Here is a 13,810-nt window from a genome sequence, read left to right on the forward strand (position 1 = left end):
AACAGCATAATGATGGCAGACTGCTATTTAAAGTCCGTTCTGGGGTGGGAAGCACAGAAGGTAAACCCATTTTCCTGTAAACCATAATACCTAATGAAAGTATTTCTCTTGTCCTTCTTAGTATAGCCTACATTTATCTATACGATATTTTACTTTTCTCTTATTTCTTCCTTAAGAAATCCTGCAAGGTCTTTCTTGTCCCCACTTTACAGAAAACAAGCCCAGGCAGTTGTGTTAGACCAACACCTCACTGTAAGGAAATAAAACAAGGCTGCAACTTGGGTGTTCAGACTTTGCATCATGTTGCTTTTCACAGTATACCAACTCCTAAGAAAAATGTGTGGTCCACTCATAAGTGTGCCTTGAATTCTTGAATGCTTACTGATTGGCTCAGCAACCCTGGTGGCTACTGTGGAGGACTTAAGAGAAACAGATAACAAGTTCTTTGCCTTCTCAGACTGACAATCTTTGAAAAGACAAAAACATGTGCATGTTGGTATATTTCAAAGATTTCATAATATTTATAAAAATGCTTAGCTGGGCACAGCGGCATATGCCTGTATACCCAGTGAATCAGAAGGCTGAGGCAGGAGGATCACAAGTTGAAGGCCATCCTCAGCAACTTAGCATCACCATTACCTGGAACTTAGCAAGACCCTGTCTTAAAAAGGGTTTGGGATGTAACTCAGTGATAAAGCACCTCTGGGTTAAATCCCCAATACCTGCCCCCTAAATGCTTACCTAGGGCCAAAATTTGCTAGATATTTAAACACATTTTCTCTCATCCTCATAACACTTTATTTACAAATGAAGATAGGAAGGTTCAGAGAGTTTAAATGATTTTCCCAGTAATTGGCAAAGATGAGACATCTTTTTTTTTTTTCTTTATTTATTTAAATGTGGTACTAAGAATTGAATCCAGTGCTGCACATGTTAGGCGAATGGTCTACCACTGAACTACAGCCCCCAGCCCTGTTTTTATTTTTTGATACCAGGAATTGAACACAAGGGTGCTCAACCACTGAGCTACATCCCCAGCAACCCCCACCTTTTTTTTTTTTTAAAGACAGTGTCTTGCTGAGTTACTGAGGTTGGCCTCAAACTTGTGATCTTCCTGCCTTAGCCTCCTGAGTTGGTAGGATTACAGGCGAGCACCTAGCAAGACATGTTTATTTTTAATAATAAATTTATAACTAAAAAGTAGAGGCACTAGACTATAAATGCTTGTGATTAGCAGACCTGCATGGATACTGACTCACCATCACATATAACAAAGGGAGCAAACTGAATTATACCTTTAAAATTGTCAGCCCTCATCGGGATGATCTTGCCAGTGGTTCAGGACACTGAGCCCTTTGGCTGCAATCTCCTGTGTCTTCTTTCCTTATACAGAAGATGATACCAGTGGACTATATGTTAAGTTAGAGGCTATAGCTTTCTCTCCTCTGATTACTGTTCTCGCTTCTGTGGAGGGAGGGCCAAAATTTGAATTTTATTCTTTCTGATTTAAAGCCTGTATTCTTTCTACCATAATATGTCCTTCGTCATGCATGAAGAAGGTGCCCACAGGACCCAGAGAAGGGTTGCCTGTGACTGCCTGAGAGATTAAGGGAGGAGTCACAGAGGAAGATGTGCTTAAACTAGTCTTGAGAATAATGAGTGTGCCAGGTGGAAAAGTGAGAAAGGCATTCAGTGCTGAAGGAATTGGCTCTTGAGAAAGCCTGGAATATTCAGAGTTAAAAAATGACTTGGTGAAAGGCAGAATAGTGGGCTATAAGGCCAAATAGGTAGGGTCCAGATCACAGGCCTTTACTAAGTAGTTTAGACTTTGCTCTAGAGGCAATAGGAAGAATTTTGACATCTCAGATTTATATGTTGAAAAATATCACCCTTAGTCAACTGGAGCGAGAACTGGTATGGAGAGCCAAGTTGCCTCTACATCTTGAGACAGAGCAAGTAGAGGAAAATAATTCAGAGTTGAATTTTGTTCCCTTTTAGGCAGGTAACTCCCTTGATCCCCTTGGAAACTCAGGATAGAAGAGTATTAGGAATGACTTCAGTGTGGAATTTAGCCTTTTGCTGGGTCATCTCATGCTTGGAAATCCTTTGGCTCTTGCCTGAGCCATGGTCCTAGTTAAAGCATGGAGATGGGATTGGTTCCACGGTTCCACTCAGGATTCATGTAGGCCCTTTTCTGACGCACATGCACATACTCTGATTTAGATCTGGAACTGACTGCATCTCCCTGGAATTCTTTGGGCCAAAGTGACCCATAGTCTCAGACTGGTCAGTTGAATTCATGTTTATCATACACCTATGCTATTGCTAGGAGCTTTCATACACTTTATATCATTTATTCCTTAACAATTTTGTGAGGTGTAGTTACCCCTATTTCATGAATTAGGAAGTTCAGTAGCATAGAAGCCGCCCAGCTAGTATGTGGTAGAGCTAGGGTTTGAGAGGCAGACCATCGTGTTGTCATTCATTCTTGATGTGAGTCTTCCCCAGTGGTGTGGAATGCAGTCAGCAGTCTTGTATATCATGATTGGTATTCATATTAGGCATTCACTGGATCACTGTTACACTTGGGACTTTATGATATGATTTTTCTCTAGCATTAAGTCTTTTTTGCTGTAAACCCCTAAGTTCTCCCCTAAAATATGGGAGTAGCCATCCTGAAGTTCCTGCATAAAATACCTCCATCTAATTTAGAATTGCATGTGGTTCACAGTGTGAGTTGCATAGCTTCCCAGCCTACACACTTTAGAATGGCCGTTTTTTGCTATCAAGTAAATGGTTGTCACTTTTTTAATTTTGTACAAAGCACTTGGACTCTAGAGACACATAGAGCTTAGTGCCCATTTATTATCAACATGACTTTCCATAAAATCATTTAATTTCTTCAATCTTACTTTGCTCGCCTGTAAGGTGAATCTATACCTACCTCAAGGTAACTGTAGGATTAGAGATAATCTTATAGTATGTAGTGGTTGGTCAACAAGTGCTAATTATTACCAATTTCAAAACAATTCCTTGGGCTTAAATCTTACCCATGTAAGAAAAATGAGATGTCATACTGCATTGTTTTAATTTAGAGTGCCCACTTTACTTATAGACAATACATCCAACTATCAAAACTGATGTTACATCAAAGTAAGGAGGTGCCGTTGGGCTTAATGCTTCAGTGCATATCTTTGTGGTTCTGCTCACTTGTAAAATTCATGACTGATCCATCAGGACATCTCTGTTTTAGATGAGCTGTATCATTCTACATGCATACAGAATACATGTGTTGCAATCTTGTTTCTACCTGACACGTTTTCCACAAGTTCAGACATCAGAGGGTGCCTTGATTAATGAAAAATAAACAGGTCTCCAGCAGCAAAGAAGCCTCTCCCAGTGATATATGGGGTGCCCAGGCAATAGTCACGCCTGCAGTTTGAGCCCATCTGTTTTCTCTGTTCTCCTCTGAGTACTGTCCCCTTGTGGTTTGCATCATTCCCTGAGACCAGCCAACTCCAACCCTTCTCAGTTCACTCATTCAATAGCTGTCTTATTTAAACATACTCCTCTTCTGGTGCCAGATGTGAAGTTTCAAGGCAGCAGAGGCCAGGCTGGCTAGTGCTGTGACACCTGCTTTAGCAAGCAAGCCAGTCAGCTGCTGCTTCTGATGATGTTGGCCCTCTTTCATGGACAGCATGAGGGTTTTACCCCACCAAGTGCATACACAGGCAGCTGAGGGAGCCTCATAAATTATGGTTTTGTTTGTTTACTTCAGGCAGACAGAGTGGTGTAGTGGAAAGAGCCCTGCACTTGGAAGCAGAAAGCAAGGGTTTGAGTGCTTGCTGGTTATACTTATCCACAGGGCATCTTTTTCTTCATAGCACTTATCACTTTCTTAGCTATTATTTTTCTATTTGCTTATTGGCCATCTCCTCCACCACAATATAATTTCTATGAAGACAGGGATTATCTTGTCCATCATTCTATCTCCAGCACCTAGGACAGTACCTGGAATAAAGTGAGCTCTTAGAAAATATTTATTGAATGAATGAAGTCTAAAACTGCCTCTTCCACTCACTGGCTATGTGATTTGGGAAGGTCATTAATCTTTTTCTGGGCTTCATTTTGTTGTCTCTAACATGAAGGCATTAGATTTCTACTCCTGATGCTCTAAGATTTTAAGCATTTATTCATTTAACAAATTACCTTGTGTCTCTATGCTGGGCACTCTGCCAAGCCTTAAAAATACAGTTATTATGATGTATGCTTGTATGGAAATGTCACAGTGATACCCATTAATATGTATAATTAATGAGTTAATATTTAAAAATGTTCTGTTACAAACAGGTCAGAAGCAGGACATGCCTTCTTGGAGTTTTGAGAGAGAGGCAACCAAATAAATAATTGCATAAATAAGTATTGAATGACCATTATGAGAAGCCTTACAGGGTACTTAACTCTATAGAGCACTATGAGAGAATCTAATGGGAGACCTAACCACTTTGGAAGTTGTTGGTGAATATTTCCTGGTGAAAATGGCATTGAAGTTCAGACTTGGCAGATCATTAGGTGTTGGTCAGGCAAAGAATTTCAGGCAGAGGAACAGTGTATGTGAGGTAGTGTGTTTGGAGCACAGTGACCAACAGGGAGGTTGTGTGGAAGATGAGGCCAGAGATAGGCTAGGCTAAAGTGCTCACTCAGAGCCTTGTAGGCTCTGGTTAGGAATTGTTATTCTTAAGACAAAGGAGAGTCATTGAAGACAATTCCTATCATTATGGAAACCTCACTATTACAGACATAAGGGAGAGCTGGACCATTCTTTAATGCCTATTAAAGGTAGGTAGAGCAGAGATTCCCCCGACTGTCCTTACATGAAAATAGCCCCAGGGAAGGTGGGTGACTTACCAAAACTGCTGAGTAAGTAATGGTAGAATTTGACCCCTAAAACTTTAGTCCTCTTCTCTCAGTACTCTATCACACTGTGGAGTTGAGAACTTCTTTTTCCCTTCAAATCCTTCAGATGGCTAAATTTTGAACCTAAATGCCTTGTAATAGTAACTCTTCTGAAAACACAATGTCTTCTAAGCAACTTATAAGCAAATGACAGACACAAATTTCTCCTGAGCAGGATGCTCACCTTTTGGTAAGTACAACCAAATCTTTGCAGCATGTTAGATTATTCTTAGGATAGATTCTTAGAAATAGAATTACTATGTCAAAGGATATACATTTTAAATAAACTCTTGATACCTGTTGCCAAATTGCCCTCCCAAAGGTTGAATCCGTTTTTATGCTCATCATCAGCACATAAGAATGATTTTTCTCACTGTTTTGAGTAATAGAGACCAAATCTAATTTAAGGAAAACTGAATAGATCTGAGTTTCTGATCATACTTATTTTGTTCATTTAGAGCTAGGAAATACAACCAGGCTCGACAATTTTAATTGAAGAAAGAAGATGGAGTTCTAGAGATAGTGCTCAAGGGAGGCAGGAATCTCACCGAGGGATAGGAGGAAGCAGAAAGGTACATGGCTCTCATGGGGTTCTGGTTGTTCACTGGTGGGGAGGCATCTTGGGTGTGCAGATGCTGCCACTCAGACTTGATGTGCTTCCTAGAGACTTAAGCAAGGACATAAAGCTGTTAAAACTTTTAAATTGGGGATCTTAAAAGTACCTAAGAAGTAAGAAAACTTAGGACTGGGGCTGTAGCTCAGTGGTTGAGTGCTTGCCTAGCACTTTGAAGCACTGGGTTCGATCCTCAGCACCACATAAAAATAAATAAATAAAATAAAGGTGTTGTATCCATCTACAGCTAAAAAACATGTTTTTTAAAAAAAAGTGGTAGTAAGAAAATTTCTCCAGCAGAAGCCGAAGTGGGGAAAATAGTGGCAAATCATCATTTCCAGCGGGGTTGAGAGTATTAGCATGACAGTAGAGTAATAACAGCAGCAGATGTGGGGACCCAATCTTGGTGATTGTTACCCTCACATGTGACTCTGTCCCCAGAACTGAAGAGTGGACACTGTAGCTGTTTTCAGTAGTTTGTTGTTAATTCAGCACTATTTAATGTACTAGGAAGTATGAAGTGAGGATTAGGACAATGTGGTTCATGTTCCCACAGAGTATTTGATCTAAATGAGGCTTACCTATAGGTAAATAAGTAATTGCACTAAATTAAAAGAAGGGCTATGAGAGGAGAAATATGGGGTCTTGTGGAAACATGTAGCAGGCCCAACTCCAGGCTTTGTGAGTGTGGTAAAGCAAGAGCTTAAACCCCAATGAGGACAGTGACTGTACCTATTGTATTCACTGTGTATCCAAAGGACCTTGGCACATGGTGGCATCTCCATAAACATTTGATGAATGAATGAACAAAAGAATGAATGGTGATATCTAAATTGTTAGGCCAAGTTGAGGATAGGAAGAATGTCCCATATAGAGATAAAGGCAGTGTAAAGATCTGAATAGATTAAGAACAGTCATTTTTTGGGGGGTTGGGGGTCCTGGGGTTTGAACTCAGGGGCACTAGACCACTGAGCCATATCCCCAGCCCTATTTTTTTGTTTTTTATTTAGAGTCAGGGTCTCACTGGGTTGCTTGGTGCCTTGCTTTTGCTGAGGCTGGTTTGAACTTGTGAGCCTCCTGCCTCAGCCTCCCAAGCTGCTAGGATCAACATGTTTTTTCTGACACTTGCTATGTCAGATCTTGTGCTGAGTGACTGAAATATGAAAGATGAATAAAACCTTCAAGGAACTCTCACCCCAGTAAGCAACAGACTGGAGGAAGCAAAATGTTTTGATAGGGAAAGTTGAAGAATTTGCTTTAAGTACAACCCATTGAGAAAACAATCAGTTACCCATTCACAGTGTAGAACATTATGTTATGTATATGTGGAAACAGGCATACCTACAATGATTAGATAATGAGATGAATGTTCCCTTTAATAGGCTACACAAACCATTTGTCATATTCCTGCACTTGGCCTTTAGCATAATTACTTGTCTGCTGTTAGTTGGTACTATTAGAAATTAGTAGCAAATGGCTATGAAGGACTACAAGTTATAAGAGCCAGTGACTCTGTTCCCAGCTTCCATGTTTTAAAGCATAACCCACTCTGGCCAGGAGAGTTGCTAGGAAACTTGTTAACATTTAGAGCTTTTAGATTCGATTCAGTCCATATATGTTGCATATCTGGCCTTATAAGAAGAAGGTCCTTAAATAAGGGATAACCATTTGGCTTCCTAAGGATGGTAAAATTAGTAAATCTTTTATTGTTGTTTAGTATATTCTTACTTTTGAATTAGTCTTTGTTTTTTTTCCCGCCCCCAGAAAAGCAGAGATTCAATAAGATGTGGTAGAATCTTGATTCCAAACCTAGCTCTATTACTAACTAGATGTATAACCTAGGACAAATCACCTAACTTCTCTCCAATTATTTATCTAAACGAGAATTTTGTACAAAAGTTTTTCTAAAATCCATTCTAGTTCTAGAATTCCCTAGTTTTATAATATTAGGGTTAGAAGGTAGTATGTGGAAGAAACAAGAGTTTTGATATTGACATCAAATTAATATTACTATTCTGTCCTTAGGTTTAGTGCCATACAATGTGCAGCTGCGGTTCCTAGAGCTCCCACAGAGTCCTCATCTTCTAGCAATTTTGAACAGTTAGATCTTCAGGCATCCAATGAAACACAAGCCAATAATGAGCTGGCAACCAACGGTCATGGCCCACCTGCCCCAAACAGGCTTCTCAGCAGCCCAAAGGAATAATGGGAATGTTTGCCTCCAAAGCTGTTTCTAAAAGCCAAGATAACAACAAGGAGACCAAAATAGAGGCTAAAGAAATAACAAATGTGAGTCTTCTTTGAAGATGGATCTTTATTACAGTGTGGAATGGTTATCTAGGAAAGCATTAATAGTGTCCTTAGGACTGGGGTTGTGGCTCAGTGGTAGAGCACTCACCTAGCATGCATGAGGCCCTGGGTTCGATCCTCAGCACCACATAAGAATAAAATAAAGGTATTGTATCCACTTACAACTAAAAAAAATTTTTAAAAAATAGTGTCCTTGGTAGTTTAATTATTTAAGGTTATGATATTCAGTTCTGATTTTTCTACCGGTTTGATCCCTTTAATACTTTTCTTATCTGAAATAGTTCTTTTTCTTTTGCTAATACTTCTCACTGAAGCTTGCATTCCCTTTCTGTAATATGGTAATGCCTACCCTGTATGTGTTGTAAGATTGTTAGGAGACCCCATTGAAATAATGCATGTGAAAATACCTCAAAATTACAGAGTTCAAGGAATTGTGTATTAGCAATGTGTCATTTTTGAGAATATCTTATATTCTGGTCTTTGCCATATATATCCTTCCTAATGTAGTTAACATTCTTACTCTGTGTTTTTTTTCTTCTTTCTTCTTTCTCTTCCCTTTGTTTTTTATTGGTTAGTCATCTAAACTCACTTATTTGGGCATTGACTTAATAAAAATATCAGGTGCCATTTAAAATATCCAGGAAAGAAAGGTTTTTATACTATTATCATTTTCAAGCTTTTGCTCTGGGAAAGGAGAAGAGGGGTGGAGGGAAACAGAATATTTATTGAATTCCTGTTGTGTGCCAGTGGTTTGTCTAAATCCTCTTATCAATTCTTTTTGGATCTTACTGCTTATAAGTAATAAAACTAAAGCCTAAACTTATAATTTGCCTGGAGGTTATATTGCTGTTAAATGTAGAACCAGGATTCACATGTACTTCTGATTATTAAAAATGTAATATTTTGCTTCCCTCTGCCTTGTGTACCATATTGCTTCTAATCTGTTTTAATCCTCATAATCTAAATTGTTTTAAAATGTGCTCAAGAACAACTTTAACATATCCATGGAGAATAAACTTTGAAAATTAACATTAGAAACTGTGTTATCTAATGCCTACAACATTTTTTCATGATTACATAGAGACTGTACCATTGAATAGTGTGCTTTGTTATTGAAGAGATTGTTTGAGACAATTCTACTTTAAGAGGACCCTAACCACTAAAAAAAAAAAAAAATGTGTTTTCTTTTCTGTGTTACAGGCATCTTCTACAGGCAGCAAAGCACCAGCAAAGGGGAATGTGATGAGCAATTTTTTTGGAAAAGCTGCTATGAGTAAGCATGTTTTTATTTTCCTTCAACTAGTAAGTGAATGTTAGTGTAATAACATTTTATACCTGAGATGAATGCCACCTTATCCAATTTTTGCCCATCCAGTCATTCCTACTTCCTAACATACATTTGCAGTGTACTAACCATATATTGATGAAAGTAAGCAACTGGCAAGGTGAATTTTCTGGGTGAGCTGGGCTCAGTTGGGATATCTTGGAAGGTAGTTTACTATTTGTACCTTAAATTCCTGCCTTGAAGAAAAAAGAATGATGTATTTACTTCACAGGGTTTTTGAAAATGGATGTTCAAAACTAAAGGGAGGCAGCTGCAGTTGAGGTCAGTGTCATGGATATTGACATCACTTTGCCTGGTGTGACCTTTATTTTTCTTGTCTCCCAAAGGGCCTCAGAAGCAAGTCTTTTGCCTTTCTTTAGTTATTTTTTTAATTTATTTTTCTTAGTTATACATGACAATAGAATTCATTTTGATAAACTTACACAAGCGTGGAATATATCTTATTCTAATTAGGGCCCCATTCTTGAGGGTGGACACGATGGTGGGATTCACTTAGATATTTTCATATGTGTACATTTCCTAGTCCTATCCCCCCTCCCTTCCTTTCATTCCCCTTTGTCTAATCTACTGAATTTCTCTCCTTCCCCTCCCCCACTTAATTGTGGTTTAGCTTCCACAAATCAGTGAAAACATTCAACATTTGGTTTTTTGATATTGACCTATTTCATTTAGCACAATAGTCTCCAGTCTATCCGCTTACCAGCAAATGCCATATTCTTCTTTATGGATCAGTAATATTTCATTGGCATATGTACCATACTTTCTTTATTCATTCATCTGTTGGAGGACATCTAGTTTCGTTCCATAGCTTAGCTATTGTGAATTGTGCTGCTAAAAACATTGACGTGACTGTGTCACTGTAGTATGCTGATATTAAGTATATACTAAAGAGTGGGATAACTGGGTCAAATGGCGGTTCCATTCCTAGTTTTTTGAGGGATTTCCATACTGCTTTCCAGAGTGACCACACCAATTGGCCATCCCACCAACAATGTATGAGTGTTCCCTTTTCATCTTTGCCAACATTTGTTGCTATTTGTATTCTTGATAACTGCCAATGTGACTGGAGAGATGAAATCTCAGTGTAGTTTTTGTTGTTTTTGTACCAAGGATTGAACCCAGGGATGCTTAACCACTGAGTCACATCATCAGCCTGTGTGTGTGTGATAAAAAATTTTGAGACAGGGTCTTGCTAAGTTGCTTAGTTCCTTGCTAAGTTTCTGAGGCTGCTTTGAACTCATGATCCTCCTGCCTCTGCCTCCTGAGCCACTGGGATTACAGGCACGTGCCACCATGCCCAGCTCAGTATAGTTTTAATTTGCATTTCTCTAATTGCTAGTTATGTTGAATATATTTCATAATATTTGTTGGTCATTCATATAGATTATTCACAATAATGAATTAGATCTTATTGTGAATTTGACAAGCCCAAGTAGTAATGGTCATTTAAACATACTTTTTGAGAAAACAAGCCTCCTTTATGTAAAAATAATAATAATAATAATGTCTTTCTTATGGAAAGAACCAATTGTCACATATTTTATTCTTCTAATATCAAGTACACAACCTCTGAGAGCGTGTGACAGAATACTAGGAAAAGCTCAGGAGCCATGGGATAATTATGGCACACTTCTCTGGAGTCTCAGTTTTGCAGAGTTTTCGAGAAGCATTTTGTTACATGCTTTGCAAGCAAAATAGTCTGAATTCTGCCTCTGACAGTCAAATTGGTGTCCAAGGGAGGGACTGAGGCGAAAGCATCTTGTATGCCATGAAAACTATCAAAGAACATTTGTGTTCTGAAAATGCATAGAAAATGTGATACTTTAAGGCTGTTGAGAAACACATTTGTATTATTGCAGGCACAGTGCATCAAAGAGCTTCTGCTTCTGTGAAAACACATCATCCTGATGTCATTGGTACTGGACCACCCAGTACTCAAGCAAATTATGGTTTCTTGGCAAATTTTGATGACACCCAGGAGTTGGTTTTTTTTTTGTTTTTTTTTTTTTATATATTTGCAACCCTAAGAACCAGTGAATTTTGAAATTTATTTTTAAAATATATAAGATATATGAATATTTGCTAGTTGTAAAAAATATCAAACTGTACATATAAATATAGACTTATTTGTTCATGTGTTTATTTAACAAATATTGATTGAGCACCTGCTGTGTGTACTGGTGGTACAATTTAAAAAAAGACAAAAGGCCCCTGGCTCTAATGTTTTACTAGGAGAAGACATATAAATGGGAGAGACAGACAAGTAAATATTTGAAAAAAATAAAATAATCATTGAATTGCTCTACAGATGTTATGATAGCATGTAATAGAGGAAGAGGGAAAACCTGGACAAAGTAAGAGAATTATTCACCTAATAAAAAGAATCACTTACAAAGTTGATTTATTTAACAGATGTTCTTAAAGACTGAATGTTCAGGGTAAAATTCTGATTTTTTATTGCACTTGACATGTGACAAGATCATTGCAATGAAAATGAAGCTCAAGAGTTGGATGAAGAGACTTTATTGTGGGGACTTGAACCATTTAAACTTAATGCTGGATGGTAGCAAAGGTTGGCAAGGATGTGGAGAAATCCTCATACATTGCTGTGGAAGAGTGAAATAGTATACTAACTTTGGAAAATGCCTTGGTAATATTTCAAAAAATGAAACAGTTACCTAGTAATTCCATTCTTAGGTATCTCAAGAGAATTAAAACTCTATGTTCACACAAAAACTTGTACAAAATGTACATAGCAGTATATTTCATAATAACCAAAAAGTGGCAACGATCCAAAAATCACTTATCATTAGATGAATGGATAAATAAAATGTGGTATATCCAGACAGTAGAATATTATTCAGCCATAAAAAGGAATGGAATTCTTCATTTGCAACATGCTTACTCTCTTATTCAGTTTGGGATGTTTTGGTGGGAAAGTTTGAGAAACACTGGTATTTGAGAACAAGTGGTAATACTGAAAATGCAAGCAAATATACCACCACTGGCTGGTGGATTCCACCATTCCGGTTTCCCACTCAAGTTTTCAAAAGTATAAATAGATTGCACTTTACTTCAAATTCATCGCTTATATTTTCAAGTAAAATACACGACTCATAAATCGTTATTCTAAGCTGTGCATAACTGCCAAGACTACAGTATCTGTGGGTTTTTCTCCCCTACATAAAAATGGCTTAAACTGTAATAAAATAGATGACCAAAACTTTTTGAGGAGTCTTCTGCTGGTTTACAGCTTTCTAGTTGTATTTTGTGACCTTGCTTGCAAAAAGCTATCCCTGAGTTCAGCAAAAAGCCTAGATTATGTACTTCTGTAGTTTCTCAAATGACAAGGCCCACCCTTTTCTCATTTCTTAGTCTTCATGCTGCACAGTAGTTGTTTTTGTGTTCTTTAGTTTGGTGTAGGAAAGAGGCCAAAATTTTGAGGTGTTAAACCAGGTCCTTATCTTGACTTTTTCTGTCAGTGTTCGTTGGGTAAGTCATTTAACCTCTCATACTGAATTCTTTTAAGACATATGAAAATCTTGTAAATATTATCCCAATTTTTACAGAGGAAAAGGACTTTTAGATAAATTGCTCTGGGGGAAGGAGGATTTGAACCAAAATATGTCTTTCAGTTTTATCATTAAAGTGATAGTGAGATAATAAGAATATCCTGGTTTTAAAAGGTAGAATATGATAGAAAGTTCTTGCTACAAATTCTGTTGACTATATATTCTTTTTTTAATTTTTATTTTTTTGTTGTAAATGGACACAATAACTTTATTTTATTTATTTATTTTTTATGTGATGCTGAAGATCGAACCCAGTGCCTCACATGTGCTAGGCGAGCGCTTTACCACTGAACCACAACCCCAGCCCCACTATATATTCCTGGGAAAGTCTTTTAATTCCTGCAACTTTTAGTTTTCCATATCTAAGAAAATAGAAAGATGATACCTCACAAAGTTGTATTTCTAAGCCTTGCTTTTACTATCATTTGGGCTGCGGGCTGTGATATGATGAGATTAGTGGAAAGCAGACATGAAAACAGTTACAGCTAGAGTAGTCATTGGAAAGGAGAAATATTTTCTGAATAGTCTATGAGATCTATTAGAATAGGGACTGTTTTTTATCCTTTCAGCCCTTGCTGCTAATATATTACCTGGCACATAGTGGACTGTCAAAAGAATGATGGATTAATATTGCACCATGGGGTTATGTATCGTCAGCTATACTTTATTTGTAGATAAACTTAAAGTCAATTTGGATTCAGAACAAGCTGTGAAAGAAGAAAAAATAGTGGAGCAACCTCCAGTGTCTGTCACTGAACCAAAGCTGGCAACTCCTGCAGACCTGAAGAAATCCAGCAAAAAAGCAGAGCCTGTTAAGATGCAGCAGAAGGAAAAAAAATGGTAGGAAAATTTGTTGCTTGTGAGGGAAGAGTGTCTACTGGGGGTGAGAGGTCTGTTTGGGCTTATTGACAGAGGACGCTTTTCAGTTGAGTGGTAAGTCCTTCTTAAGTGCTTTAGGGATACAACCGTATAATCAAAATGGAGAGAGAAGCTTGGTAGCTATTAGTGAAACAG

General features: G+C 37.9%; 1 protein-coding gene and 1 pseudogene across 2 annotated transcripts in view; one reads left to right on the forward strand and one right to left on the reverse strand.

The window, feature by feature from the left end:
* The window catches only part of LOC306640289 (small integral membrane protein 13), a 36,857-nt gene that overhangs the window by 11,491 nt on the left and 11,556 nt on the right, over positions 1–13,810 (reverse strand). The gene's annotated exons all lie outside the window — the stretch shown is intronic.
* LOC306639880 (DNA polymerase delta subunit 3-like) overlaps positions 7,575–13,810 on the forward strand; it is a 13,339-nt pseudogene continuing 7,103 nt past the window's right edge. Inside the window, exons 1-3 of the transcript XR_013766808.1 lie at positions 7,575–7,858; positions 9,080–9,152; positions 13,471–13,636. The product of XR_013766808.1 is annotated as a DNA polymerase delta subunit 3-like (transcript). The remainder of the gene's footprint in view (positions 7,859–9,079; positions 9,153–13,470; positions 13,637–13,810) is intronic.

The sequence above is a fragment of the Sciurus vulgaris genome (genome assembly GCF_902686455.1).
Source record: "Sciurus vulgaris genome assembly, chromosome: 11".
Classification (NCBI taxonomy): domain Eukaryota; kingdom Metazoa; phylum Chordata; class Mammalia; order Rodentia; family Sciuridae; genus Sciurus; species Sciurus vulgaris.